Genomic DNA, 25,446 nt, shown 5'->3' on the forward strand with positions numbered 1-25,446 from the left:
TCTAGCTACTACAAATGAACTCCAGCTGCTTGTGTCACCATGTGCATCTGGCTTATGTGGGACCTGAAGAATCGAACCTGGGTCCTTAGGCTTCACAGGCAAGCACCTGAACTGCTAAGCCCTTAATTGACCAATTTTAATCCAAAAGGTTGCTAAAACTTTACTCATTGAAATACAGGCCATTGCCAAGGCTCTTCGTTTCCCACCAGGAATAGATGGTAAGACCCTATTGCTGAAGACTACACATGCTTAGACTGCAAGGTCACTGAAAAATCCTGCTGGAGCTGAGCTAAAAACCTCTTCCATGTAGACCAGCTGACAAAAAGCTGGGAAAAGCTACACTGAATGTAGCTCCATGGGAGAGTGAGAAGTTACCAGTGTAGATAAATAAGAGTGGACACTACAAGCCGTAAGTTTGGCCAGCCAGGCCAAATGAGCCAGTGGGTGCCACAGTGGCATGTCTGTTATGGGCAAAACCAACTACTCTCTAATTGGTCTGGAGACCTGCTCCATGGGAAGGAATACGTGCTTGATACTAAAACCTATGACCCGAGACTTCCGGTTAAGATGGCGGCGTAGGTACCATGCCAAAGCAGCCTAGGGGGGAAAAAGACCAAAAAAACTCAGCAAAATATACACTTTTACTAAAAAGGGAGGTGTATAGGAAATTGAAGTGGCAGCGGAGAAGTAGAAGAGATCCAGAGCCTGCACAGGCCGGCAAAAGCGGCCCTGGCAGCTCCGCCAACCACAGTGGTGGCAGTGCAACAGAAAGCGGCCAGGCTCGGCTCCAGCCACAGGAAAAGCCAGGTGCGGGAGCTTCCACTCACAATGGCGCTCTCCACAACTCAGGAAACATGAAGGGAGAGCAGCAGTGAGCAACGGAGGAGCAGACCACGAGGTAGAAGAACACCTGGGACAGCGAGAGAACCAGAGCAGATGCTGCTCCCTCCCCTCCCCCACCACCTGAGCCCAGCTCCAGCGAACAGAGCAGTGTCCTGGGACCAGCCACGCCAACTTGAGCCCACAGCGAGACCCAAGCAGGAGCAGAGTTCAGCAGCAACATCAGTGGCTCCAGCACTGGTAACAGTGGCCCCAGCAGTAGCAGGTCCAGTAGCGGCAGCAGCGGCAGACCCAGCAGCAGCAGACCCAGGAGTGGCAGCAGTGGCAGATCCCGCAGCAGCAGCTTCAGTGGCAGCAGCGGCAGTGGACCCAGCAGCAGCAGCTTCAGCAGCAACGGTGGCTCCAGCAGTGGCAGCTACAGCAGCAGCAGCTTCAGCAGCAGCGGCTACAGACCCAGCAGCAGCAGCTTTAGCAGCAGCAGTCCCAGCATCAGGGGTGCTGATCTTCAGGGCCACACTTACTAGGCTCGGTTTTCCCCACAGGAAAAGCCAGTGCCCAGCTCCAGAAATCAGGACAGCAGCCTGATGACACAGGCAGCAATTTGACTGAGACCAAAATCATCCAAGGTAACTGGGATTGCACCAGGGAAGGGTCTCACTTGGTCACAAGCTGACTTGGATCCCTCAACAGACCAGAAATCTTAACCTGTTTGTTGATAGAGGATCTGGTCGTTATAATAACTACTCTTGCATACATACTTGGGGTTGTTTTTGATTGACTGTGTTCAGTGTTTAGTTAAATTTTAGAATCTACCTGTATTTTATTCCACTCAGCCTGCTTGAATACTCCCATAACAGGGAAACTCAACCCCTAGGAACATCTTTTTTTTTTTTAATTTTTTATTTATTTATTTGAGAGTGACAGACACAGAGAGAAAGACAGATAGAGGGAGAGAGAGAGAATGGGCGCGCCAGGGCTTCCAGCCTCTGCAAACGAACTCCAGACGCGTGCGCCCCTTTGTGCATCTGGCTAACGTGGGACCTGGGGAACCGAGCCTCGAACCAGGGTCCTTAGGCTTCACAGGCAAGTGCTTAACCACTAAGCCATCTCTCCAGCCCCCTAGGAACATCTTTGTAGATACTCTGAGAGTCTTTTTTTTTTTTTTTTTTGACAGAGACAAGAATTTTATTCCATTCTATTTTCTCAAATCATTTTAAGGCATTTCAGTTCATTTCATTTCTCCTAAATCTCTTGGATAGTAATTTCCTCCTGTATTTTCTTACATCACTTAAAAAATTACTTTACTTGGTCAAGGTCTTAGTATTGAAAAACTAAGAAATTATTGAGAAAAATTCTATCAGCATAAGTAGAGTGATCAGAAGAAATTGGCTAATTTCACTGTCTTTCTTAGGGCTCTCAATAGAAAATGGTTGCAACGTGTCTGCCATCAGTAACGGCCATTCTGAAATTGATTTAAGGTTGTGGCAGGGAAGAGAAAGCTAAATTGAGAAAAAAGATTCAAATCTTAAATTTGAGATATTTAAAAACTCCTAGCAAGCCCAGGTGGGGAGGGTCGCAGACATCAGCCTCCTTTTCTGTCATGAGAAGTGAGGAAAAGCTGGTGTGGGGGAACCAGGGTCTTTTAACCACTCTTATTAATGAACCTTGCAAGGGCATTTTCTTGTTAATAACCCAACTCTTTCTCTGGGAAAATGGCATTATTTCTGTTTTCTGGATGTAACAGCAGAAGTCCCTCATGGCCCCTGGGCCACCTGTCACCTTTGGCAATCTACTCTGAGATTCTTAAGAGCCACAACTAAAACCTATGATCAAGAAAGTCATGAGTCCCAGAGGTATAACACCTGATGGTGTCTGGCTAAATGCATATACTATGCTCACCAAACTGCCCATTAAGCACTTCTCCTAATGTTCATCTCCATATGCTTTTTTTTCCAGGCCCTCCAAATGGCATCTCTAGCCATATGGGTGCCCCTCCTTGGCTCTGTAAATATAATAATATATTCATATATCATATATATATATATATATATATATACACATACACACACATATATATGTATATATATATGAATGTACATAACATGTATATAATAATTATCCTCCTCAGTCTTCTTTTTATTTTGTTCTTTTTAAAATATTTTATTTATTTATTTGTTCTTTTATTTATATATTAGAAAGAGGCATATAGAGAATGGGCACATAAATGAATTCCAGAAGTATGTGCCACCTTGTGTACCCATTTACGTTGGTAGTAGGAATCAGACCTGACTCCTTTGGCTTTGCAGGCAAGCGTCTTAACCACTTAGCCATCTCTCCAGGCCTGTTTTCTTTCTCTCTCTCTCTCTTTCTTTCTTTCTTCCTTTCTTTCATTTGCCTTTTATTTTTTTTTTAATTTTTATTAGCATTTTCCATGACTATAAAAAAATATCCCATGGAAATTCCCTCCCCCACACACACTTTCCCCTTTGAAATTCCATTCTCCATCATATTACCTCCCCACTCAGTCTTCTTCTTCTTCTTTTTTTTTTTTTTGTTTTGGTTTTTCGAGGTAGGATCTCACTCTAGCTCAGGTTGACCTGGAATTCACTATGGAGTCTCAGGGTGGCCTCGAACTCACAGTGCTCCTTTGACCTCTGCCTCCCGAGTGCTGGGATTAAAAGCGTGCACCACCACACCCGGCTTCAATTCTTTGATTAAAAGTAGAAACAAACCTAGGGTTTGGAGTTCAAGAACTTTCCTGGACTCCTAGTACCCTGTTACAGTTGGCCAGCCAGGCAGGAGAAATAATGAGAAGGAAAATTATGATTAATATATTCTGGGAGAAAATGGGAAGTATTAGGTCAGACATAAGAAAGTAGGTTACCCACATCCCTCAAGAAACCACCCAACCATTATCACTTCCTTGCCTAACAATGATCCCCTAGGTCATGATTCCCTGCCCCCTTATCTCCTAAGTCATCTGCTCACTGTTCTGGTCTCACACCCTAGCTATTTGAAATGGCTAATGTTATTTTCCCTTCCTCACCTTCCCCCAACTGAAGAGCCCTATAAAGTCCACTATCTGTAATCTGTAAATTGGCTGTACTCTGCTTTTGAGTGTCAGTCCTAGCAGCTGGTGTTTTCCCAAATGAAAGCTTCCATCTTTGCCTCAGAGTGGTTTCATGGTTTTGGTCACTTCCAAGCCTTACATCTGGTGCTTGCGACTTGGATTGGAGGCTTACGGTTGCTCTCTTGGGTGGCCAGACCTCCTTTTTCCTGACCAGACCACCGAGCTGCCATTTGACCCTTTGAAAGCTCTGGACCATCTCTGCCTAGTAGTGGCTTTCAAATCCACCACAATGCAGCCTTGCTCTTCTTCCCTTCTCCATCTCCTCCCTCCTTCTAGGTAAGCATCCCTCTCAGGTTGGCCTGTTCTTGGGTTTAAATCCTCCTCATCGAAGCTGTGCAGGCATGCCAGGCTACACCCCTCAGCCACTTTTGGGACCCAACCCCAGGTCTCAAGAAAGACACACTCTCGGCACCTCAGGTCTCTTGCTCTCTAGTCTATTGTACCTTAAGGGGTGTCTTTTGGTTAGGTTACACTATCTCGGTTCACTTTCCTCCTCCCTCTCCCTCTTGAGGTCTCATCTTTCATGGCCAGCCATTTTTGCCATCCGGAGCACAGTCGCCTGCCTTGCCCACTAACAGGCTAAAAAGCTGACAGTTGTAACCTGTACTGCCTCTGGCCACGTGAGAGGTTCAGGCCCCGCTCACCCTGATAGGCCAGGGAGTCATAATGGTGTTTTGTGTAAACCCAGCTTAAGCCCTGGTTTCTTTCTCTCACTCTTGTTTTGCTCTTTCCCTGTCTCCTTAAGAACTTAAAGCTTCTACTACTCTTGGATATGATCTTTCTCTGCAACTCTGACTGGCCACAATAAGCTGTACAGTGGGTTCAAATAGCCTGAGAATAGTACATTTGTCTTTCTCTACAACTCTGCCTGGCCACAATATGAGCTAGACCAAATGGCCTAAACATAGTACTTTTGAGTTCCAAATTCTCACTGATTTAAAAAACTTCTGCAACATACAGGCAAATGGTCTGAAATACCCTATTTTTCACTCTGTGTGCACAGCCTTCTCTCTGCTCTCCCTGCTTTTCTCACCAGGTCCTTATAGCCACCTTGCCCTAACAGCTCCTCGAGCTCCCTCAGCTTCTCCTGATCTCCTGCCTAGTAACAAGGCTTGATTTTAGTCTCAGTAGTTTTAAATAGAAGAGAAATTTAACATGGGAATGCATAACCCTTGAATAAATGAATAAATGAATGTGTGAAGGAGAAATGGTTGTCTAGAGTCTATATGAAGAGTGCACTTAAAATGAATGTGTGTGTATGAGTATGAGTATATATGTGGCTCACAGCCCAAAGACTGCAGAATGATTTCTGTCTGAGCAGTGCCATTTCACTGTGGAAGATGTTCTCCACCAAGCCCACTATATGAGACGGCATAGCCAATTTTTACTGTTGAGTGTCCCCCAGAAAGAACACTAAACATAATTAAGATCATAGGAAAAAAAAAAAAAAAAGCAAGATTCTCCTACTCTTAAAGAGTTGTAAAATGGCAGGATCAGAAAGCTGCCATGTATCCCTGAGGGAAGACCAAGACTCTCACTGGAATTTAGGAAGAAAAAAAAAAAGGCTCTGTCTTAGCTTTCCTACCTTGCAGAGCCATGGGGGTACAGGCACGGGGAATCTAGGGATCCTGGCCCCAGCATGATGATGAATGAATGCCAAGCCACTGTGAACAGATGGGGACTTCTTATAAGCAATTTGTAACTGATTTACGTTTACTTTATCTTTCTATGCTTCTATGTAACTACTGACAGACAACAGCCTCAAGATTTATATTTAAATTTAGAAGTACTCAATACTAAGTTTGTAAGAAAATTTATAAAATTTCTAATAATGTTTGAGTCTGCTTTCATAGTCTTTTTTTTTTTAAATGTATTTCAGGAAAATTATAAGAAACAAAGTTCCAAAATCAATTTTTAAAAATCTGTATGTTTATTTTGGGTATAAGTCAAATCTGATCTTTCTTGAAAAAGTTATTTCAAAAGGCCTTTTGAGGAAAAAAACTTAAATGGTAATATTAAAAATCTTATGGTAAGGACAATAAAAGTTTTTGTTGGTAGTTATGAGATGAACTGACTAAAGAAGATAAACTGGAAAGGAAACTTTAAATGATGGATGTTAAATGTTTGATGATAAAGATTGTTACAAAGTGGCTACATGGATTGTAAGGTAAAAGTATGTAGATGAAAGGTATGAGTAAGCTTAAACAGAAGGTTAAAGACAAAGTAAAGTACTTCATCAGATTACACATTTCTTGTGATATAAAATGACTATTAGCTTAGAGCTTACATCAGACTAACAAAGTATGGCCCTGGCTGGTAGCAGGTTGCTATGGTATTCAGATTGTAAACTTAACTTTAACTCATTGACAGTTAATCTGGTTATAATAATGGTCATGAAAGACTGAATTTAGAATACCAAGTTAACTAGGTTCCTCTATATGTCAACCTTTTAACTAAATCTTAAGGTTAAAATTAACTCATTAATATTTAATTCTCTCCTAAGGTTATTATATCTAAAATCCTTCCTCAAAAAAAATCACAGAGGAATTATTTACTCTTTTACTCCCCTATTTTACATTTGAAACATTAAACAGTATTTATCTATCACACACTTGAAAACTATTTACTTCATTGTGAACAGTAAAATTCTAAACAAAGTTATGTTGTGAGTTAAGATGTAATTGCTCAATTCCTACAACAATCAATTTTAATACTTTAGATTTAACTTATGTCATTACTGAACGAATTTACCAAAATACCACAGACAGAATTATAGATTTGATTCAGGTTTGAATAGTTATAGATTGTGTCATAAAATTTTGTATGTGTTTAGAATTCAATATAGTTCTAATTGATTTGGAAGAGATTAAAAATATTTATTTTTGGCTCAGCAGTTAAAGGTGCTTATTTACAAAGCCAGATACACATTGTGGAACATACATTTGGAAATTGTTTACAATAGCAAGTGGCCCTGACATGCCCATTCTTTCTCTTTTCCATGAGACTTGTCTCCTTTTTTCATAGATCATGGCAGTTTAATCCAGTTCCTCTATTCTTTGGGTATGTTAAATAGAGCTAAATTAAATTCAGAAATTGACATATAGATTGGATACACATCTTATTTAGCTTTTAAAAGTGCCAACTCTCTCTATATATGTATTATATAAAGGTATCCCAATACTGATGAACTTTTAAAAGTCTTCATTTTTAAGCCAAAAATGTTACTGTATAACATGGATTTCTTGTTTATTTTAAATTCTGTCAACAGATCTTTTGTTCATTGTTTACCCTCTGTAGCTTCATGTGCCTTAAATATGTAAACACTACTTTTTGTTAATATCAGACTTCCAGACATCAAAATATTCTTGTAATTTGGTTTATACAAAGTCCATGATGTTTGGCTATCAATAAGCATACATCACCACATCTAACTAAAACTCTGTAATTTTAAGGCGATTCTTATCTTGTTCATGCTGGTTTTTCTGGATGATTATCATTAAAGTTATTATCTAAGTCTTATTAAAAAGTGACTCATTATGATTTTGTTCTTAGGAAAACTGAAAAAGCTCCCCATATCTTAGGAAAATCCACTGTATACAAACTATGCTAATATAGTTTGTCTAAGCTTCATATAACAGCCATAAATATTTCCTTAGTTAAACCTTAAAACTGTTCAATGGCTGCCTCCCGCAGCCAACGTGAGTTGTTGGCCAGGGAGCTCCTTGATGCCCCCAAAACATTACATGCCATTGCCAAGGCCCTTGGTTTTCTACCAGGAATAAATGGTAAGACCCTATTGCTGAAGACCCCACATACTTGGGCTGAGCATAGTGGCACATTCCTTGAATCCCAGCACTCGGGAAGCTAAGGTAGGAGAATCGCTGTGAGTTCAAGGGCAGCCTGAAACTACATAGTGAATTCCAGATCAGCCTGGACTAAAGTAAGACCCTACCTTGAAAAAACTTTCAATAGGATTAAATATTATAAAAATCTCCCAGGCAGCAGAATCACAAAACAGATATAGAAATGGAGATTAAAAAAAAAAAAGTAAAGCACAAAAGAGGGGTAAATCAGTAAATCCAATATCTCAGTATCAGAAGTTTCAAGAAGAGAAAACAAAGAAGGGGAATAACTGAAAAATTGCAGAAGAAAATTTCCCAGAAGTGAAATATGTACATGTGTTATTGTTTAGATCTGGGGTTGGGGTTGTTTGTTTGATAAAGTATTAATTTTGTTTTGGGGTTTTTTTTGTTTGTTTGTTTCTGTAGATAGGATCTCACACTATAGTCCAGGCTGGTCCAGAACTCCATGCATAGCCTAGGCTGGCCTCAAACTCATAACGCTCCTCCTGTTTCAGCCTCTCAAGTGCTTAGATTACAGGCATGAGCCACAATACTTAACCTCAGATGTGCAGTGTCCCCAAAAAGCTCACATGTTGAAGGCTTGGTATCCAGCAAGTAGAACTATTGGGTGATAATGAAACTTTTAAGAGAAAGAGGGCTAGCAAGATTTCTCTGTGGTAAAAGACACTTGCTTGCAAAGCCTGATTGCCTGGGTTCAATCCCCCAGCACCCACATAATGCCAGCTACACAAAGTGGTAAATAAATCTGGAGTTAATTTGCCATGGCAAGTGAACCCATTCTCTCTCACACACACATATTTAAAAAGAGAGATGGAGGAGCTGAAGAGATGGCTTAGCTATTAAGGCATTTGCCTGCAATCCAAAGGATCCTGGTTCAACTCTCCATGAGCCACGTAAGCCAGATGCACAAGAGGGTGCATGCATCTGGGGTTCATTTGCAATGGCTGGAGGCCCTGGTGCGCCCATTCTCTCTCTCTCCCTCTTTCTCTCTCTCAAATAAATAAATAAATAAAATGTTTTTTAAAAGACAGAGATTGAGCTAGTGAAAGGGAATACAGTGATTTGGAGACATGTTCTTGAAGAGAATACTGGGACCCTAGGTGATCCCCTTCTGTGGTTGTTTGAATCAGTTGTCCCCCATAAACTCATGTGTTCAGAATGTTTGGTTCCCAGCTGATGGTAATGTGGGAGGTGGAGCCTTGTTGGAGAAGGGTACTGTTGGGTGGGTTTTGAGGTGTTATAGCCAGCTTCCCTGCCAGAGTCTGGCTCACTCTCTACCTGCTGTGGCAGAGATGTCCAGTCTCTCTGTTCATAGACACTTTCTGCTTTTATCATGGACGTTCCCCTCGAGACTATAAACCAAAATAACAGCCTTTCCTCCTATCAGTTACTTTTGGTAGGGTGCTTTGTCCAAGCAATGAGAAGGCAACTACAACATCTTCTTTCTTGGCTGCCATAAAGTAAACAGGTTTCCTCAACCCCATTTCTGTGACACTCATATATCACCATAAGGCAAAAGCAATGGACCAAGAAACCAGACTGAAACTCTGAAAACAGGAACCAAAACAAACCTTTCCTCCTTTTAAGTTGCTTCTTTCAGATATTTTGTCACCACAACAAAAAACTGATATATGAAAGTGCCCTTTAAGACTCAGAACAATTAATGGAGGGAAAATAGCCATATTAAGTGATTGAAATTTCAGGATTTCAGAGTCTTAAGACAGAGGAAGATCATTTTATAAAGGAGGAACACTGTCCTTTTCCTTTTTTTTTCCTTCATCATCCTCACTCTGGAAGATGTGGAAGATGTGGAAAAGGCACCCAGTTACAAAAAATCCTCAGAAGTAAATGGTTGGGTTCATTATCCATGTTAAAGACAGAATTTCTCAATGGTTTAGCAGTTAAAGTGCTTGACTGCAAAGCCTAAGGACCCAGGTTCAAGTCCCCTGTGCCCAGGTAAGCCAAATGCACAAGATGGTGCATGTGTCTGGAGTTCATCTGCAGTGCCTGGAGGCCCTGCTGTGCCCATTCTCTACCTGCCTTTTCCTCTCTCTTCCTGCCTCTCTCTCAATAAATAAATATTTTTTAAAAATACTCTTATGACAGTAAAAGGGCTTTTAATGCCTCTATAGAAAAGTTTAAATGCCTCAGAATAAGAACAATTTTCCCTATTTGGTATTAAAGTAGCTACCTGAGTTTCCACACACACTAAGATTTTTATAGTACCACAGTACCATGCAAAGTAAGTACCTGCATTTCCTGTTGTAGGCAGAAGGGTGGTTATGACTAGAATGGGACACAAGGAGGGGCTTATGGATGACTGACAAAGTGCTATGTCCTGACCAGGATGGTGGTTGGTTAAACAAAATAATATCATTGTGACTCAAATCTATGGGAGCAAGGGATCCATCTGAACCATCAGGCCATTGGTTACCTTTCTAAGGAAAAAAAGAAAAGCCCAACCATAGAAGCAGGAAGAGGTGCTTGACAGAGGGTACAAAGGCTGCCCTCAGACATGAAATTAGAACCTAGCCTTTGCTAGTGGCCTGCTCTGCTCTCCTCTGTTTTAAAGTCTGCCAGGCTTTCATGAAAGAGACTTCCTATAAAAGGCATCTCCATTTACAAGCCAGGTAATTCAGCCAGGTTTGAATGTGGAAAGCCAGGATTTGCAGACACATTACTTAATGCTACCACAAATCGGGGAAAGTAAGGAAACTGAAATGAGTGTAGCCTCAAAAAAATTATTTTTCAGGTGAAGGGATTAGGCTTTACAGAAAACATTGAGAGTTTGCATCCCTGATTCTAGCACAACGGTTCATTCAGCCTTAATGCCACTTATTCTTTGGATCAGGGGGCTCTGTTGTGGACTGATTATATCTGAGAAGCTTACAATCAGTATTTGGACTTTCCTTCTAGATTTAGCATTACAGCATAATGTTTTCTCCCTCGCTTAAATACCCTAATAGCCTTAAATGTTGTTTTTAAAATACAGAAATCCATCAAGTATGGCATGCCTTCTCTTTACTTAGGTTTCACTCAGAACATATCTTTCTTTAACACTATTAAGAAATATGCTGTAGTTGGTACCTTCTTGTTTCTGAGACAAAACACTAAACCAGAAGCAGCCTATGGAAATAAAGGGTTTATTTCTAGCTTACAGCTTTAAGGGGAAGTTTCATCATGGTGGGAAAGGAGAAACAGGAGTAAGATAGCTTTTTCTATTTAGGTTAGAAACAGAGGCACAAAGAGAGAACCTGACTTGGAAGTACTATTAGATTGTGTGTGTGTGTGTGTGTGTGTGTGTGTGTGTGTGTGTGTGTGTGTGTATGGTATGTATGTATGTATGTATGTAGAGAGACAGAATGCGCACGTGCGCACAAGAGAAAGGCACTATGAGGTAAGGGTTTTTTTTTTGGATACAGTCTACCTATGTAGCCCATACTGACCTGGAACTCTGAATTTTCTGCCTCTGCATCCCAAATACTGGTATTGCAGGCGTGCACCACACTTGTCTTCACAACTTTTGTTTTTTAACTAGAACTTAATAAAAGAAAAAGTAGCCCAACATGATAGTGTGTGCCTGCAGTTCCAACAATTGGAAGGCAGAAGTAGGATAATGGTCACATGTTTGAGGCCAGCTTGTTCTACATAATGAGGTCTAGGCCAACCAGGAATACAGTATCTCAAAAAACAGAACAACAACAACAACAAAAATAACAATAGAGCTGGAATGACTTAGCAAAGGCACTTGCTAGCAAAGCCTAAGGACTGAGGTTCAATTCCCCAGTACCCACATAACCCAGATGCACAAAGTGACTCATGCATCTGAAATTTCTTTGTAGTGACTAAGAGGCCCTGGCATGCCCATTCTCTATCTGCCTCTCTCCCTCCAACCTCCTCTCAAATAAAATAAATAAATATTTAAAAAAAGATAAGGGGCTAAGGAGATGGTTAAAGGCACCTGCTTGCAAAGCAGTGGTTCATGCACCTTTGAGTTCATCTTGCCTGGGCCAATGGGAGGTAGAGCAAGAAGAATCCAAAATGGGTAGGTCAGCTAAACTAGCCTTCTTTTGCAGTTTGGTAGTTCATCTGCAACAACAAGAGACCATGCATCAAGGTGGGTAGGCCACAGACACCTTGAAGTTGTTCTCTGACTGCCACAAGTACACATGGATGATTACACACACAAATAAATATATTTTTAGAAAACAATAAATTGGGCTGGAGGGATGGTTTAACGATTAAGGCATTTGCCTGCAAAGCCAGAGGACCCAGGTTTAATTCTCCAGGACCCATGTTAGCCAGCTGCACAAAGGGGCGCACGTGTCTGGAGTTTGTTTACAGTGGCTGGATGGCCTGGCGCACCCCTTCTCTCTCTCTCTCTCTCCCCCTCCCTCTTTCTCTGTCAAATAAATAAATAAATAAAAATAAAATCTTTTTTAAAATAAATTAAAGGCCAGGTGTGGCGTGGTGGCGCACATAAAGTCCAGGTCACCCTGGGTTAGAGTGATATCCTACCTTGAAAAACCAAAAATAAATAAATTAAGTAATTAATTAAAGGCCAGGCATGGTGGTGCACACCTTTAATCCCAGCACTCGGGAGGCAGAGATAGAAGAATCGCCATGAGTTCAAGGCCACTTTGACACTACATAGTGAATTCCAGGGCAGCCTGGGCTACAGCAAGACCCTACCAAAAAACACCAAAAATAAAAAAGATAAATTAGCTGGGCACAGTGATACATACCTGTATCCCAAGCTACTCAGAAGGCTGAAGCTTGAGGCCAATCTTAGCAGCACAGCAAAAGATCTCATCTCAAAGACAATATACTATGGTGCAGGAGAGATGGCCCAGTGGTACATGCTTGCAAAGTTTGATGATGACCTGGGTTTGATTCCCCAGTGCCCACATAAACACATTGAACAAAATGGCCCATGCATCTGAAGTTCACAAGCAGTAGTAGTGGTAGAAGGCCCTGGTGTGTTCTTATTCATTCTCTGTTATCTACCTCTTTTTCTCTGTCTTTCTCTCTCTCTTTCTCAAATAAATAAATGTGGTTTACTTTTACTTTTCACTATGTAGTCAGTCTCAGGTTGGCCTTGAATTCACAGCGATCCTCCTTCCTCTGCCTCCCCAGTGCTGGGATTAAAGACATGCGCCACCATGCCAGCTAAATAAAATATTTTAAAATAAAGACATGTGGACTAAAATGAGACCAGGAGAGAGAAGAAAATAAGGTGAGAGGAGAGGAGGAGTTATGACAGGTTAGGAGAGGAAAAGCACATTGGTGGTGGGGGAGCTTAGAGTGGTAGGGGTAGGGATGGGTGGGGAGTTTAATTACACAAAAGTTAAGACAACATAAATCAGGCCCATAGAAAACTTCATTCTGGCTACCATTCTACAAAATATAACCAACAATAAAGGGGTGGGGAACAGTCCAGACAGAAAGTAGAAAAAAACTTAACTTTAAAAATCATAGACTCTGGCTGATAAATCCCCAGGCCCAGAATGAGGTTGCCCCCCACAGAGGCCAGGAATACCCAGTGAGGTTCCCAAAACAATACGGACCATTGCCAAAACACTTGATTACCTGCCAGAGCTAAAAGGTAAAACCCAGCTGGGCATGAAGCAGAGCTAAGAGGATCACTATGGGTTTGAGGCTAACCTGAGACTGACTACATAGTGAAGTTCAGGTCAGTCTATAGCTAGAGTAAGACCCTACCCACCCCCCCAAAAAAAGGTAAGACCCTATTGCTGAAGACACCATTGGCTGTAGTCACTAGCCATTGCAATTCCATGCTGGAACCAAAAGGGAAACTAGCTTCCACTGGCTAGTCCTCATAGTGCTGGAAAGCCCTATGGGAGCCACGGGAGGAAAATGGTCACCAACAGCATGAATAAGCAAAGGACCCTGAAGACTACAAAATCAACCAGCTGATCAAGAAGTACACACTTGTCCAACAGTGACATACCTCTGATTGGACATGAGGTCCACTCAGTGGGAGAGAACTGCTATCTGTACTGGAAACCAAGTCAGAATCCCATTTTCAGGAAACTCATAGACTCTAGATTAAAGTCCCCACTGCTCTCTGGAAGAGTGGGCTTGCACACACACAAAAAAATAAAAATAAAAAATTCTGATTTGCATATCCCCTTTAACTCAAGCTGTTCTCACTCTTGTTTATAGAATTTGTTTTATTTTACAGATGGCAGAGAAAAGAGAGAACCAAGATCCCTAGATAAGATAAGAAGTTAGCCATGAGACGTGCCACCTCTACCACCTCTGCTATGGCCCAGGAAAAACTGCAGAGGAAGTGACAACATACACACTGTTCTTACTGCTAGCCTGGCAATAAGCCCCAGGTTGATGGTGACAAACACGGTGACCAATCAAACCCTATCAAAACAGAAATCCAGAGGCTAAAGTCAACATTAAATTAGACTGCCAACAGGCCTCCTATGGACCAGGGAAGATTACAGAAGAGGCTGCGGAAAGATTGTAAAGAGCCACAGAGTAGGTAGGAATATCCTGAGGCATAGTCCCCAGATACCCCACAGGGACTGACTGAGGCCTTCATGACCTGACAGTGAATATCATAACCCCACTGAGGGTCTCCAGTGTAACAGGAGCTGGGGTAAGGGGATAAAAGAAAACAACCTGTTACTATTAACATACAATAAAAATTAATATAAAAAAGACATGTGGTGGCTCATAGCTTTAGTCTCAGCACTAGAGAGGCTGAGAAAGGAGGATTGCCTCAAGTCTGAGACCAGCCTGGGCTACAGAGTGAGCTCCAGTTCTGCTTGGGCTAGAGTGAGGCCCTGACTCCAAAACCCAAAAACAGTTTTTAAAAAGATGCCAAAATTGGGGGCTGGAGAGATGGCTTAGCAGTTAAGGCGTTTGCCTGCAAAGCTAAAGGACCTTGGTTTGATTCCCCAGGACCCACGTAAGCCACATGCACAAGATGGAGTATGCATCTGGAGTTCATTTGCAGTGGCTGAAGGTCCTGGCACACCCATTTTTTTCTCTCTCCCTCCCTCTTTCCTTCTCTCGCTCTCTCAAATAAACAAACAAATAAATATTTTTTTTAAAGATGTCAAATTTTATTTAAATCTTTTTCTTTGGTAGAACACTGGATCCCAACCATTAATTGCTAAATTTCACTAAATTTTCTCCATGACTATTTAGCCACTGGGATTTTTCATCTGATCTTCTTTTAGCCTCTCAGTCTGTCCCGTGTGTACTGTCAAATGCTGATCTATTTGGCATAAATGTACTACTTCAAAGAAACAAATTTTCCAACTTTAGTTTCTCATAAGAGCAAATAAATAAGAACAACACATATTTTGTGTGATTGTGTAATACATTCCACACCACCCTTCAATAAGTCTTATAATAACATTTATGAAACCATGAAGACTTTTATGTTCTTGTCCTTTGATGGTCTCCCTCTGTTCCATTTTTCTCAATTGTACAATTTCTACAACTAGGTAAATATATAAATTAAATATACATCATTCCCTAATAAATGTTTGAACCTATCTAGATGGTTTCATCCCATTTTGTTTGCTCATAGAGCAATTATGACACAGTTATTTCTTTTTTTCTTGTTTGTTTGTTTTGTTTTCTTTTTCTTTTTTTGGTTTTTCAAGGTAGGGTCTCACTCTAGCCCAGGCTGACCTGGAATTCACTATGTAGTCTCAGGGTGGCCTCGAACTCATGGTAATTCTCCTACCTCTGCCTCCTGAGTGCTGGGATTAAAGGCGTTCACCACTACACCCGGCCAATTACTTCTTTGATGAAGGTCTCATCCACACCCTACACTATGAAAACATAATGTGGGTGTGTCTATTTGTAAAGTAAATTATATGAAAGCAGTTTACAACTGATTTATCAGTAAAAAGATTATTTTAGTTTTTTATTTTGTGGTTTTATTAAGACAGGTTCTCAACTCCATTGCCCAGCCTAACACTAAGTTAATTCTCCTGCTCCAGCCCCCAGACTGAAGACTAGCTTGTGGTTGTTTACCCAAAGACAAAAGGGTTCTATCCTGTTCTCAAAATAAATGACTTTTTCTCAGAATAGCTGCCTAGGGCCTCCTTGAATCTAGGTGAGGTCACACAGCCGGTAGGAAAAGTCTCTCATCTGCATAATGACTATGGAGTCCACAGGTTAAAGACAGTAATGTGACAAAAGGTAACAGATCTTCATCCCTAACTAATGTTAAGAGCTACCCAGGCCAGGCATGGTGGTACATGCCTTTAATCTCAGCACTTGGGAAGCTGAGGTAGAAGGATCGCTGAGTTCCTGGTCAGGCTGGGCTACAGCAAACCTCAAAGAAAAAAGAAAATTACTACCCAGGAGAGTTGCCCAACTTGAAATAATCAACTTGGATTTTATGTGACCTAGTAATAAATGTTCACTGGGTTAAGCAATTGAGATTTAAGAAAGCTTTTCTAAGGGCTGGAGGGATGGGCTTAGCAATTAAGGCATTTGTCTGCAAAGCCAAAGGACCCAGGTTTGATTCCCTGGGACCCTCATTAGCCAGATGCACAAAGGGGCACACACATCTAGAGTTCATTTGCAGCAGCTGGAGGCCCTAGCATGCCCATTCATTCTCTCTCTCTGTCAAAAAAATTAAGTAAATAAATTTTTTTTAAAAAAGAAAGCTTTCCTAAGCATAACATGCCATAGCATCATGTATGCATAGGAAGAAGAGTTTAACTATGATTTATTAAAGGGTTTCTAAGATGAATGCAAATTTTGAGAAATCATGTGTAACAAAAGCTTACAAGTTATCATTTTTTTCCAGTTGGGTAAGTAAAACAAGTAACAGTAACTGAACACTTGATGTGTTAGATAAATGCTAACTAGTATTTAACATCCTTTCTAACAAGATATAGATACTAGGGCTGTAGGGATGGCTCAGCAGTGAAGGCGTTTGTCTGCAACACCAAAGAACCCAGGTTCAATTCCCCAGGACCCACATAAGCCAAATGTACAAGGGAGCGCATACGTCTGGAGTTCGTTTGCAGTAGCTGGAGGCCTGGAGTGCCCATTCTCTCTCCCTCCCTCCTTCTCTCTGTCAAATAAAAATAAAAATAAAGTATTTTTAAAATATGTATAGATACTAGAGCTGGAAAGATGGCTTGGCAGTTAAGGCACTTGCCTGCAAAGCCTAAGGACCCAAGTTCAATTCCCCAGTACCCATATAAACCAGGCACACAAGGTGGCACATACATCTGGATTTCATTTACAGTGGCTGGAGGCCTTGGCACACCCATCCCCCCCTTGCCTCTCTCTCTCTTTCCAATAAAATATTTTTAATGTAAATACTATAGCTGGCCTAAACCACTGGATACTAAAGGTAGAATACACTATATGACATACAATATGTCTAAAGCATTATAAACCAGCAGATAAGGTTCAAAGTTAAATTTTACCTCCTTGAGGCAGAAGTTACTTAATTTTAGGGGCTAGGGCTACAGCTCAGAAAAAGCATTCTTGCCTAGCATGCATGGAGGCCCTGGTTCAATTCCCAGCACTGGTGGTAAGGATTCAGTCATTAGTGCCATCTTCATGATTTCCATAGCTGTGTGCCTCACATATTATTATTGGTATCATATTTCTCTGGAGCTTGAGGAAGGCAGGCAGAGATGTGGCAGCTGTGAGGCCAAATTCTGCACAGAATGAGTGGCTCCATAGGTGACACAATGGTTCATTGTGGGACTTCTGGATCTGGAGGCCCAGTGTTTTCAGGCCCCAGGCTCTGAGTAAAATTACCTCAATAGTTGGTAAGTGGAGACAGGAGGACCAGAAGGTCAAGGTTTGAGACCAGCCTGAGCCACATGAGACCCTGTCTTAATAAATAATAAATACATAAACAAACAAAAATAATAAAAATAAAATAACCTTTTAAAAATGGTTTTTATTTATTTGCAAGGACTATGAGAGAGAGAAAAATGAGAATGAGTGTGCTAGAGCCTCTTGCCACTGCAAAGGAACTCCAGATGCCTGAGCCACTTGGTGCATCTGGCTTCATTAGGGATCAAACTTGGGCTATCAGACTTTGTAAACAAACACCTTTAACTACTGAGCCAACCCAACATAACCCTTCCTGAGCTAGGAAACTTTTGATTATCTGAGATAAGATATGGAATTTCTTCCCCCTCAAATATACTTATGAGCATTACTCAAATACTGAAATATAATTCAAGGCATTGTTAGAGCATGTATAGTTTACTATCTTAATGGGAACCCACAAGTAAATAACTTCAAGTGAGAATGTGCCTGTATCATCCTTCTCTTCCCTCTGAGAATGAGAAAGTGGGTGGAGTGACATCCCCAGTTATCTGACCATTTGCATCATCTCTGACCTGGGAGCCTTGGTACAGTCTAGTAGCAGGGCATTGTAAACATATTTTTTTTAACTCTTTAAAATCTTATTTCAAAATAATAGTAGATTCATAAAGAAGTTACAAAAATAATATATAACTTTTTATTGTGTCCTCCCCCCCATTCGCTGGTAAACCACCACTGCTTTCTGTTTCTATAAATTTGACTACTCTAGGGGCTGGAGAGATGGCTTAGCGGTTAAGCGCTTGCCTGTGAAGCCTAAGGACCCCGTTCGAGGCTCAGTTCCCCAGGTCCCACGTTAGCCATTCTCTCTCTCCCTCTATCTGTCTTTCTCTCTGTGTCTGTCGCTCTCAAATAAATAAAAAATAAATAAAATAAGCCGGGCTGGTGGCCTTTAATCCCAGCACTTGGGAGGCAGAGGTAGGAGGATCGCCATGAGGTCAAGGCCACCCTGAGACTACAGAGTTAATTCCAGGTCAGCCTGGACCAGAGTGAGGCCCTACATCAAAAAACCAAATAAATAAATAAATAAAATAAAAAATTTGACTACTCTAGATGTGGTGCCTCCTAAGTAAAATCATGAGAGAGAGGGAGGGAGGGAGGGAGGGAGGGGGGGGGTAAGGAGGAGGGGGAGTAAAGGGGGAGGGAGGGAGGGATGGGAGGAGGGAAGGGGATGGGAGGGAGGAGGGAAGGGGATGGGAGGAGGGAGGGAGGGAGGGGGATGGGAGGAGGGAGGGAGGGAGGGGGATGGGAGGAGGGAGGGAGGGAGGGGGATGGGAGGAGGCAGAGGGAGAGGGGGAGACAGAGAGAGGGAGAGGGAAAGGGGGAGGGAGGGAGGGAAGGGGGAAGAGGGAGAGAGAGAAAATATGAATGGCATGGCAGGGCCTCCAGCCACTGCAAACTAGCTCCAGGCCTGATAACCGGGGAATCGAACCTTGGTCCTTAGGCTTCGCAGGCAAGTGGTTTAACCAGTAATCCATCTCTCCAGCCCAAGCAAGATTTTTAACCTTTAACCTCGGAACCATCTCTCCAGCCCCAAGATTCTTGTTTTTTCGAGGTAGGGTTTCACTCTAGCTCAATCTAACCCTGGAACTCACTCTGCAGTCCCAGGCTGGCCTCAGACTGTTGGTGATCCTCCTATCTCAGTCTCCCCACTTCTGGGATTAAAGGTGTGCACCACCACGCCCAGCAAAGAAAACATTAGTGACAAGCAAATCATGTTTCACTTCCCCTCCTGTGTCCCAAATCTACCAGAAGTGCCACCGTTAAATTCCCAAGCCAAGGGTCAAGTGAAGGCCAGACCCAATCCAGACAACACCATCACCTCCTCCGCCCCGGGAGGTGTGGCTAGTTAGCACCGCAGGTCGGAGGCTCCCGCGGGGGCTCGACCCCTCGGGTCCTGGGGCCCAGCCGTGACACACCAAGCCCCTCCCGCCGACCGAGGCCTGGAGCCGGGGATGGCCGGCAGGCCCTCGGCCCGACGCGCACACTCCAGTTCCTCGGAGCTCCCGGGGCTCAATGAACGGGGTGCGGTGGTGGGCGAACCCAGAAAAGTTCTCCACCAGCAGCAGCTAGACCTAAGTGCCACATTCGAAGGACAGAGACGACTGAGGCAAAGCGAAAACGGAGGTAGCCAGGGAGACAGCCCGTCCCGGCTTTCCCGAGAACGCAGGACCCGGGCACCGCGCACCAGCGGGTCCAGCCATGCCAAGGACGACTACCCCGGCCGCAGCCTCCACACCGGTCCGAGGTGACTAAGGGCACGAAGGCACCCGGTGGGGCCGCCCAGTACCTGGCTCCCGCGCCGACGTCTGCACCTCAGAGATAGGTCGGCCGTGGGTCGGGGGCGAGGGAGACGGGCGATCAAACTTCCGCTGGCTTCGCGGCCCCAGCCTCGGGCCGCCCAGCTCCGCGCCTCCGCCCGCACGCTCGGCCGCCACTCGCTGTTCCCAGAGGCCGAGGCCGCGCTGTGCAGAGCCCGCTCCGCCCGCCACGCTCCTCCACAGGTCTCGCCGGCCACGGGAGAGCGGCTCCCCCACAGGGCCACAGCGCCCCTCAGCGGCCGACCTGGGACCACAGCCGGGAGAGCGACTCCCAAGGCCCGGCTCAGAGCTCCGGAGGTCCCTGGACTGTAGAGATGCGGGAATACTCCAGAGGAAAGGGCGGTCTGAAATGCGGGAGGTTTTCCCGCACTGGGGTTGCCAACTCATTTGGTGGAAGAGGACTGAGGAAAAACCCTCTACTAGTAGCCAAGAGGTATTACAGGACTCTGGAACCACAGGTTTCAAGTGAATATGAGCAAATGATCCCAGTCACTAAGGAAGCTAGAGTAGAAAAAGGAATGTTTGTTACAAATGGACTTTGCCAGGCAAGACTTGAGAGACCAAATATAACCATTTTAAGTTAAGAAAAAAAAAAAGGCCCAGGCCTGGCTTAGAGAACTAGCTGGCCAATGTGCTGACCTTTTGCTTCTGTAAACTTTGCTTGCTTAATTGCTGCCTTTCCCCCTAACATTTCTGAGGAATCTCCAACGACATTGCAGAAACACTCCACTGAGGGGGGGAGGGGGGGAGCGGCAGCACGGCTCTGGCCTCCCACCACCTGCTTACATAAGAAACTGAGGAATCTCCCCTTCAAGGACAATAGAGATGACTTCATCTGCCTGGAGTGCCCCTAGCTCCTGCCCCCAACTTTGCCCGCTGAAACTCCAAGCCAATCAGAACTACTTTTTTGTTCGAATTCCTATATGAACCCCTTCCCCCAAAAGAAAGGGGCTCTCTCCCTCACTACCGCTGTGCGGGACTGTGGGGATGGAGCCCAGGCCTAGGCTTGCAATAAAGAAACCTGTTGCTTTTGCATTCGAGTGTCTGGGCTTCTGTGGTGGTTCTCTGGGTGACTCCTGGGTGACTGAGGGCCTTGGCTCCTGGTCAGGGGTCTTGGCACAACAGACTGAGGAGCAACCTCACCTGCTTGTTCTGGTCACACCTTAATAAAAATCTAATGAGGTGGGGGGACATAAACAGACGTCTAAATCGTCCCAGCTAGAGCTCAGACAACAGACCAAAGTACAATTGCAAACCAATGAATTTATTGGGATTACTTACTAAGCAGGGTGAGGGGTTGCTTAGAGGTACAATGGGTTGATTCAAAGGCAGCTGCTTCAAAAAAAAAAAAGCCCCCAAAGACCAAGACCCCTAAATAGGCGAAGACACCAGTACTGAAGTGAAACTTCATTGTCTCCAGCTGCACAACCTGCTGGGAGCTGGACTGGTCAGTCTCAAGAACACTGCAAGACTGGCAGGCAGCTCAGAGTCTTACCCCCACCCATTGTTTTCCCTTTGGGGGTACTGTACCTTTTCCCTAGACTAGACTTCCTGTGTCTTCTGAGCTTCCTTCCTCTACCCAGGAGGCAATGTTTCAATTGCTAATTAACATTAGTCAAAACCTACCGTTCAACAGTTGTTGTATTCCTATAGCCTTGAGGGATGGTCCTGTGATCTTTTAAGAATCAGCTCTTCAAGACTTCTTGACCTCTTCGAAGACTCACTCTTCCCTTCAGGAGGGACTGGTTCAAATTCAGAGGAATTTCTTATACAACAACCTCTTTTTTCTTTTTGCCTTACACCTGCTTCTTCAGAACCTAAAAGAGCAACCTAGACAGCATAGACTAGGGTAAACTGGAGAACTGAGCTACAGAAAGAAAAGACAAAACATACCAGAGTCTCTCACCAGGACAGAGAAACACCAAAGCAGGAAGAACTTTTTGTGTCCGGCTTTACATGAGTGTTGATGTTGAAAGGCCCAAGAATTCAGAAGCCCAGAAATACTATCACGCTCCAAAGGGCGCTTAAGCGGTCCCCTGCATACCTCAAACTCCAGGCTTTACTCTCTGTTGAAAGCAAGTTAAGAATCCCTCTTCTCATTATATCAGAGCCTGCTCCTAATATAAAACTAGGTAAAAAGGGCATGAGATAGCCCTCAAGGATGGGAAATGAGTAATGAAGTGAACCACTTATTTGGTTTCTGTAAATAGCCTGCACCATAAGCCTTAATAGCCCACACTGTAAGCCTTAGTAGCCCGCACCATAAGCCGTAGCAGCCTGCCTCAGACCACCAAGGTCATAGGAGACTGATACCACACTCTGCTACCCCCCCCCCAAGGACCTGCACAAATGCTGACCACCAAGGTCATAGGCACCAAGGTCATAGGCGAGTGATTGGTCCACGAGGGGCTTGAACAAATTAAACTAATTGGCTTAGAAACTATGGAGTGGCACAAACTGACTGGCTCGCACCCCACAGGCTCCTGATGTTAAAAAAAGATTGGTCTAATTCACAGGCTTTGTTAGAAACCCTATAAAAACTGTCCCGTTCCTGCATTCGAGGCCCTGCAGTCCTCTACCCCTGCGCGGTGTATGACTGTGGGCCCCAGAGCGCTTGGAATAAAATCCTCTTGCAGTTTGCATCAAGACCGCTTCTCATGAGTGATTTGGGGTGTCGCCGTATCCGGGCAGAGCGTGGGGGTCCCCATTTTGGTCCCCATTTCCTTCATTGGGGGCTCGTCCTGGCCCCACACACACCCAAGAACCGACTTGGAGGTAAGGGGGACCCCTCTGGAGTGAATGTGTGCCCGCCGGTGTTATTTGTTCTGAGTATCTGGTTTCTGGGACGCGCGCTTTTGGCTTGGTTTGATTTGCAGCTGTCCTCTAGGGCCATAAAGGACCAGAGGGCCGTGATCAGCAGACGTGCTAGGAGGATCACAGGCTGCCACCCTGGGGGACGCCCTGGGAGGTGAGGAGAGCCAGGGACTCCTGGTGGTCTCCTACTGTCAGTCAGAGGACCGAGTTCTGTTGTTAGAGTGGAAGCTTCCTCCTTCACGGCGGTCGGATTCTTTTGCCTGCTTGTGGAAGACGCGGACGGGTCGCTGGTGTCTGGATTTGTTAGTCTCAGTTGTGTGTGTTGTTGTTCTTTGTGTCTTTGTCTATAGTTCTGAAATGGGACAGATGGTGACAACGCCCCTTAGCTTGACTCTTGACCATTGGACTGAAGTTAAGTCTAGGGCCCATAATTTGTCAGTTGAGGTTAGAAGGAGACCCTGGCAAACGTTTTTTTTTTTTTTTCTTTTTTTATTTTATTTTATTTATTTTTTTTTTTCTGGCAAACGTTTTGTGCCTCTGAGTGGCCAACTTATGAGGTCGGATGGCCATCAGAAGGAACCTTTAATTCTGAGACTATTCTGGCTGTTAAAGATATTATTTTTCAGAATGGACCAGGCTCCTGTCCCAACCAAGAGGCTTATATCCTCACATGGAAGGATTTGGTGGACAACCCCCCGCCTTGGGTCAGGCCGTGGTTGAATAAACCAAGGAACTCAAGCTCCAGAGTCTGGACTCTCGAAAATGAAAAAAAAAACCCTCTCCTGAGGGAGCCAGACCTCCCCTTCGCATCTATGCCGAGATTGAGGAGCCCCCGGCATGGCCGGAGACTCAGCCTGCCCCTCCCCCCCTTACCTAGTCCAGGGAGCTGAGAGAGGGCCCCTCGCCCTTCCCGAAACTCCGCCCTCCGCCCTCCCCGAGCCTCCGCCTCTCGGCTTACCCAAGCTTCCTCCCTCCACCCCTCCCGAGCCCCTGGAAATGGGAGGGCCAGCCACAAGGACGTGGAGCCGGAGAGATGCTACCCTGGAGGGAGCAGATGGAATTGTAACACTGCTGCTATGTGAGGCAGGTTCTCCCATGCCAGGGGGCCAACTACAACCCCTCCAATATTGGCCTTTTTCCTCTGCGGATCTTTATAATTGGAAAGCTAACCACCCCCCTTTTTCAGAGGAACCCCAATGCCTCACAGGGCTGATAGAATCTCTTATATTTTCTCATCAGCCTACTTGGGATGATTGCCAACAGCTGTTGCAGACACTCTTCACAACTGAGAAACGAGAGAGAATTTTAATAGAGGCCAGAAAAAATGTCCCTGGGGCCGACAGGCGGCCCACGCAGCTGCAGCATGAGATAGACATGGGGTTCCCTCTGACTCGCCCTGTTTGGGACCACAATATGGCTGAAGGCAGGGAGAGCTTAAAAATCTATCACCAGGCTCTGGTGGTGGGTCTCCGAGGTGCCTCCAGAAGGCCCACCAATTTGGCCAAGGTGAGAGAGGTGATGCAGGGGCCAACGGAGTCTCCCTCAATGTTTCTTGAGAGGCTCATGGAAGCATTTAGGAGGTTCACACCCTTTGACCCCACCTCTGAGATTCAAAAAGGCTCAGTAGCATTAGCTTTCATAGGACAGTCAGCTCCTGATATCAGAAAGAAACTTCAGAGATTGGAGGGATTACAGGAAGCTGAGCTGTGTGATTTAGTAAAAGAGGCAGAAAAGGTATATTACAAAAGGGAGACAGAAGAGGAAAAGGAGCAAAGGAAAGAAAGAGAGAGAGAAGAACGCGAGGAGAGACGTGAGAAAGAGAGAGAGGAAAGGGAGGATAGGTGCAATAGACGACAAGAGGAAAATCTGACCAGGATCCTGGCCACAGTGGTAGAAAAAAAAGGATAAAGAGAGAGAAATATTCGAAAATTTAGGACAGGCCCTAGGCAGATAGGGAACCTGGGCAACAGGACCCGACTTGATAGAGATCAATGTGCCTGTTGCAAGGAGAAAGGGCACTGGGCAAGAGACTTCCCTAAGAAGAACAGCAAAGGACCTAGGGTCCTAACCCTTGGAGAAGATGAAGACTAGGGAGGACGGGGCTCGGAGCCCCTCCCCAAGCCCAGGGTAACTCTGAAGGTGGAGAGGAAGCCAGTAGAGTTCCTTGTGGACACTGGCGCTGAACATTCAGTACTCTTGCAACCACTGGGAGGGCTAAAAGATAAAAAATCCTGGGTGCTGGGTGCTACTGGACAACGGCAATATTCATGGACTACCCGAAGAACCGTTGACCTGGGAGTGGGACGGGTAACCCACTCATTCTTAGTCATTCCTGAATGTCCAGTGCCCCTCCTTGGTAGGGACCTATTAACCAAGATGGGTGTTCAAATTTCCTTCAAATCAGAAAAACCAGAAGTGTCTGCTGGAGGTCAACACATCACCGTGTTGACTCTCCAACCAGATGATGAGTATCGATTATACTCTCCCCCGGTAGAGCCTAATCAAGACCTAAAGCCCTGGTTAGAACAATTTCCCCAAGCCTGGGCAGAAACTGCAGGCATGGGCTTGGCGAAACAAGTACCCCCACAGGTCATTCAACTCAAAGCCAGTGCTATGCTGG

General features: G+C 44.3%; 1 protein-coding gene across 1 annotated transcript in view; it reads right to left on the bottom strand.

The window, feature by feature from the left end:
- Ankrd6 (ankyrin repeat domain 6) overlaps nucleotides 1-20,088 on the bottom strand; it is a 234,434-nt gene extending 214,346 nt beyond the window's left edge. Inside the window, exon 1 of the mRNA XM_004663640.2 lies at nucleotides 19,982-20,088. The gene's annotated coding sequence lies outside the window, so the exon portion shown is untranslated. The remainder of the gene's footprint in view (nucleotides 1-19,981) is intronic.
- Between the last annotated feature and the right edge of the window lie 5,358 nt (nucleotides 20,089-25,446).

The sequence above is a fragment of the Jaculus jaculus genome, chromosome 7, assembly GCF_020740685.1.
Source record: "Jaculus jaculus isolate mJacJac1 chromosome 7, mJacJac1.mat.Y.cur, whole genome shotgun sequence".
In the NCBI taxonomy this organism is placed as follows: domain Eukaryota; kingdom Metazoa; phylum Chordata; class Mammalia; order Rodentia; family Dipodidae; genus Jaculus; species Jaculus jaculus.